The sequence below is a fragment of the Etheostoma cragini genome, chromosome 12 (assembly GCF_013103735.1).
Source record: "Etheostoma cragini isolate CJK2018 chromosome 12, CSU_Ecrag_1.0, whole genome shotgun sequence".
Taxonomy (NCBI): Eukaryota; Metazoa; Chordata; class Actinopteri; order Perciformes; family Percidae; genus Etheostoma; species Etheostoma cragini.
Window position 1 is genome coordinate 7648875 of NC_048418.1, and position 6187 is coordinate 7655061.

The following is a 6187-nucleotide window of genomic DNA, read 5'->3' on the forward strand; positions in this document are numbered from 1 at the left end:
GAATCCGCATTGTTCCTCTTCAATCCGAGGTTCGACTATCGGCCGAACCCTCCTTTCCAGCACCTTGGAGTAGACTTTTTTCATGTGTTCTTCAATAAATTGTTTGTGAAAGAACACCAAAACATAATAGTGATGAGTGTTGACTCAATGTTGCAGCTTCACTTTCTGACTTGTCTTGATTAGAAGTATGCACATTCATTAAATTCATATCTATTACAGTAATATAGATTTGTTACCTTGTAATTGCAAGAATTCGCAATATAGGCTATGTGTCTTTAAGCCCATGTTTAAGGAAGGAAGCAAATGTTGTGCATGCTGGTTACAGTGCATTTCCCACTGCAATACTCAGCAAAATGGTTCGTTTCAGACATTGCTCTGAGGAACAGCAGACTTTGAATAAAACGTTGATTGGAGAGGGGAAAGCATATAAAGAAGTGCAGAAAATTATAGGTTGCTCAGCCAAAATGATTTCAAATGCCTTGAAATGGCATCCAAAGCCTGAACGACGTGCCAAAAACTACCATTCGAATGGGTCGAAGAAAAGCCCAAATTGCAAAGGCACAATCAATGATCAGCTCCAGGAAAAACATTTTTTTGAAAAAAAACAATTTTGCGGCCTGCAGACAGTTTGTCCAACGCCCCCCATGCACTGAATTGAAGCCACTGTACACCTTGAAGACAGTAAAGCACGGTGGTACAAAATCATGTTATGGGGATATTTCTCGTACTGTGGTGTTGGGCCTATTAATGGCATTCCAGGGATCATGGATCAGTTCCAATACATCAGAATACTTGAAGAGGTCATGTTGCCTTATGCTGAAGAGGAAATGCCTTTGAAATGGGTCTTTCAACAAGACAATGACCCAAAACACACCGGTAAGCGAGCAAAGTCTTGGTTCCAGATGAACAAGATAAATGTTATGGAGTGGCCAACCCAATCTCTGGACCTCAATCCCACAGAAAAGTTGTGGGGTGACATGAAAAATGCTGTTTCTGTGGCAAAACCCAGTAATGCAGAAGACTTTTGCAATGTAGTTCAATCATCTTTTGCTGGAATACCTGTTCACAGGCAACAGAAGTTGGTTGGCTCCATGAAACACAGATGGGAAGCAGTTCTCAGAAATAATGGTTACGTAACTAGGTATTAGTGCAGTGATTCAAAGTAAAGCAAACCTTTTGAGACACATCAGTTCATACAGTAATTGTTTGAGTTTGTAATGAAAGATGCAAATACTGCTATTTTTTAACAGCTTTTATATTACTTTTCTTCACTTTCTGTTAACAAACAATACAAATTTCATCAATGTTGGTCATGTTTTAATTTGGAATTGATTGTAAAGTGTTCCCAGTGCATTGATATTATTGAATTATTTTTAAGGATTTTGAGCATTATTCACCTTTTTCTGCTCTCCAGTTGTTCGCTGACATCATCAGAGCCATACCGTACCTCTACATACGTTACGTACAACAACAGATATTTGGCCTTTATTTGTCACATCAGTCGACTCGTCCACCTCCACAACAACAAAGGGGGCCGCATTTATGTCACTTCTAATGTCAGCTAGGAGCACGTTTGCCACTGAGCCAATCAGATCATTTTGAATTCAGTCAGATGTTCCAGAAAATACAGTAGATGCACGTAGATGTCTAGCCAACCTCTTGTCTTTCTCAGCTAGCACATCCAGCAAATAATGCTGGCACATACACTGTGAGCACACACTATGCTTGTTACACACACACACACACACACACACACACGCATGCACGCACGCACACACACACACACACACACACACACACACACACACACACACGGAAGCGCAGTAAACATGCAAAAGATTAAAAATATTACGGTGCAAATCTGCTATCCTAACAGAAATGCGCCAAGGTGCAAACACGCATGGAGATTACACTCTGATTGGTTTATAGCATGTTACGCCCAAACACACCTAGGAATTAACAAAGACAACAAGTAGATTTGGTAAAACAGGGCCCTTTGTGTTTCTGATCTCTCAAGCCTCGTGTTGTGCAGAGATACAGCAGAGTGGGCAGAGAGGTGCAGCTTTTTGTCTCACATATTGCCACCTTGGAAAACATTCAGATATTAAGTGCCTAGAACAAAATTAATCATTTAATTTGAGTGTCAATATGGATGTTTGAAGAATTCTGATGAGGAATAATAAGCTTTCAACTGTCAGGATGCCTTCCCATCCGGAGAGGGTACACTCCCCAACCCACAAGACATTTCCAACAGGAGCTGAAGGACCAAGGTTTCTGACCAGTATTGTACAGTATATTGATTGCCTCTGATACTGATCACCTCCCAGCAATTCCAGCCATCCAGGGGAAAAAGATCCAATATTTCAGTTAAATGGGCAGTTGTAGGTAGTCACGAGGGGATTTGATAGGCTACATGATCCATGTGTGCTGAAGGGAATGGGAAGTGTCATAATATACTTTAGATGTATGTTCGTGCTGATAGCTTCCTCCACGAGGACCAACTGATTTAGTCCCCCGCTTAATTTACATGAACATGACGTGACCATGAGCATGCTGAGACCTTCAGAACTGCACATTGTAGATGTGTTCTATTTTTACACTACCAATACTTCATGGTTAACCCCCTTTATGTAAGTTTGTTTTACAAGAAAAATGTTATACTTTTCTAAAAACAACTACAACATTTTTGTCAAAGATTTCATACTTAATTTATTGTATTCTGAGATGGTCCTGGAGATGTCTCACAAACAATTATTTTTTTTCCTGGCTGCTAGTCGCTTCTCTATGTGAAGCATTGGGCAACATAACTGTCCAGCAACACGCAATTTAAAAAATCTGCTGCATTTAGCGTGCTTACTGACATCTTTGGAAAAGTGGTAAAACTAGTAAGTAAGTAGTAAGTATATTCAGCCTGAAAATGCTACATTCTCAAATCCTGCTAGTTGGATTTGGAATTAGTAAGGGGCTGGCTATCTAAGCCTTAGACATATATATGTTTTTGGTCTAAGGCCTGCTCCCTTTAGTTCCAATGACGTCAAGGCAGATTTAGCTACCATAGCTAGCTAATTAAGGTAACGTTAACTCTGGCAGTTGGTTAAAATCGTATCTTTTATCTGTCCAGCTGACTTATTATAAAACAAGAACTCTGTAAAATGGGTCTTGAAAAAGCAATCAATAGCTACACAAACAACACATTGTGCTGTAGGAATGCAGCTAAAGCTCAGAGGTTCCAAGCAAAAACTCATCATCCTCTCAAATTGATGATCCATTAAAGGAGAATTCCGGTCGATTCCAACACGTAGCTCTGTTGTTTGTAAATGTGGAGTGCTGTCAGTAGAGAGAAAAACGAAAACAATCGGTGCTACCTACACCGTATTATCCTCCTGTTAGAGTTAGTACCCAACAGGCGTGCACAGGGCCTCTTCAAATGTGCAAAATATCATTAAAAGTACCTGATCATATGAAGTGATTATTTCCGAGTGAACAAAGTGAATCTGACTGCAGTAGATGTGAAAGTAATGCATGAAAGTAGTGCTAATTGTGTTTAGTTCCGGTGTTGAGACGGCAGTGCTTAGGGACCGTCTGCAAAACTAAACTACAACACAGAAAAGAAAATTATCCTTTTAAGTCAAAGAAACAGCATTGTTCTTGTATTGTAATGAAGTGCTAGTTTGCTTTACTTTTGTGAATGTGACAAGGATAATCTAAGATTATACTGTTTTTCATGTTAACATAACCCTGTTGCTTATACAAACTTCTTAATATATTACAATTGTTTTTTTCACTTTTAACATTATAGGAGAGAAATGGCTATTGAGATGAAGACCATTGTACAATGATCAAAGGAAACGTTTCTGTCTGTGTGTGGGGAAAATTAAATGCAGAGGTGAATGGAGCTCATCGCTCACTGTCAAAAAGCGAGTAACAGATGCATAGGCTTTGATCATGCTCCCTTTGTCTGAATAGCAGGCACAGATGCCGAAAAAGATCCCATGCGCAGACTCCAACACAATAACCTCTCTTTTTTGATAATTGCTCTTTTCTACCATAAAACACACATGTAATGAAACCCAATGTGGCATCACACAAGCAACTCCTATTGAATGTTTTTTTTAATTGGTTGCAGCCACTCTCCCTAAAGTAGGAGCTGTGGCTAAGAGCTGACACATTCATGGTTTACCATGGGAGCTGTGCATTCAACATACAGTCCAGTAGAGCCACAAAGAAACACTTTAGCACATACAGTACCTGAGGTGCATAGCTGTCCCTATGGACACCATAGTAACAGTCTGGAGTCACAATGATGAATCTACAGTGCATTGTAGATTTTTTTTTTAATCATTCTCTGAGCTTCTGTATGAGACACTTAGAGCAATTGAGACAAGTTAATTGGTGAGGTGGTCTTATGTTGGCCTCTATGGATCAAATTCAGTCAAAAGTTTTTGTAGAGCTTACAGTAATGGGTTTGATAATGAACTGTACTTGGTTTTTATTTTTACACTGTTTTCTTGGTTGTTGTATAATCTCAAGTACGTCAATAAGAAAGAGAAAATGTCTGTGACAGAATTGTGACCTTTGGTCGGTGGGCTCGGCTCTGGCAAGAATTGTGATTAGAGAACAGAAATGGGCTTGTGGAATCTTTAATTCTGATCAATTTCTGTAATATGCACAACTGTTCAAAGGTTTGGAATCTCCTACCACAACAGCTTGATTGCGTAAAGCCAGATAAATGAGAGGACTACTTTCTATTTCTGAATGATCTTTCGTGCTTTTAGGTTGTAGATACTTCTCTTTACAAATAGATCTTATTTTGGATGAAGGATTTGTTTTGTACATGGAGAACTAAATGTTGTACAATTCAAACTGACTGACAACTGAAAGGGAAAAAGGGACAAGGATGCAGCATGAGCAAGACATCACCAGTCATTGCTAAAAGAAATTGGAAGCTTAGTAATAGGTACCTTATTCCACTTATTTGAGTGCTAAATGCACAATAATGCAGTCCAAGCTGGATTAACAGGTGTGTGGCTTTAGCAAAGCTATTCTTCACACAATAGAAATAGAAGGTTAGTCTGCGGTTGGCACTATTGGAATATCACCTGAACATGCTAAGGACTGACATTTTAAACCTTTTCAATCTCAAAATTAAATCAATATATACCTGTTTATTTTAAAAAAAATGCAGCAATAACATTATGAATCACAATGGATCCATAGTTTAGTAACGTTGACATACAACACATTGGACACGTTGTTTGTCCATCCCTGTCAGAACAATACATACTGTACATATGAAAGCATGTCTGACATGATTCCACCATCGACAGAACAACATCATTTGCCTGTGCCTTCCTCCAAAACCATTTTATGAACACTAAGGTTAAGGTATGTTTAGGTTAAATGTGGACACAAACATTGTGGTTAGGTTTAGGAGATCATTGTGGTTCATAGATAAGTTCTTTACTAAATCGATTTAAATCCGGCTCAATGTCGCGGCAGTGTGGGCCACATGTTCAAATCTAAGGAAATCTACTGGATGATGGGAGACACCTTCACCAAGGTCGGTTAAAATCCGCCAAATGCTGCGAAATGTGGATTTCGGCAGCCCTCAGCTGCTCCGTGTACTGGCACCCACGATGTATGATTTACAGGGGGCACAATTAACATGGCTACTAGTACGCTGTGTCACCTGAACGTAAATGTGGTTTGGGGGCTGAAATGGCTGATGTCTTTTATAATTTAAATTTGTTAGCTAAGTTGAGTCTTAGCATGGTCCTTCCTGTGGACATTCCTAGAAAACAATTTCTCAAAAAGACCTGAGCATGTGTTTTATATGTGAGGAGAACGGAGGTTAACAATGTGAAGCTTAATGTTTTAATGCCGCAGTAAGGCCTGCAAACCAGATTTGTTTCTGGTTCATGCACGAGTTGGGGCCATGTCATTGTTTAGCAGTGAATCACACATATTATTATTATGTATTGATTACTTGATTGGGGTGAAGACACATCAACCAATGTGTCCCTTATTGTTATTTATTGATTATTTGATCGGGGTGATGATACATCAACAAATGTGTCCCTGAGCAAGACACTCCAGAGTGACCTCTAACATACAGTGGGTACGGAAAGTATTCAGACCCCATTAAATTTTTCACTCTTTGTTTCATTGCAGCCATTTTCCAAAAATC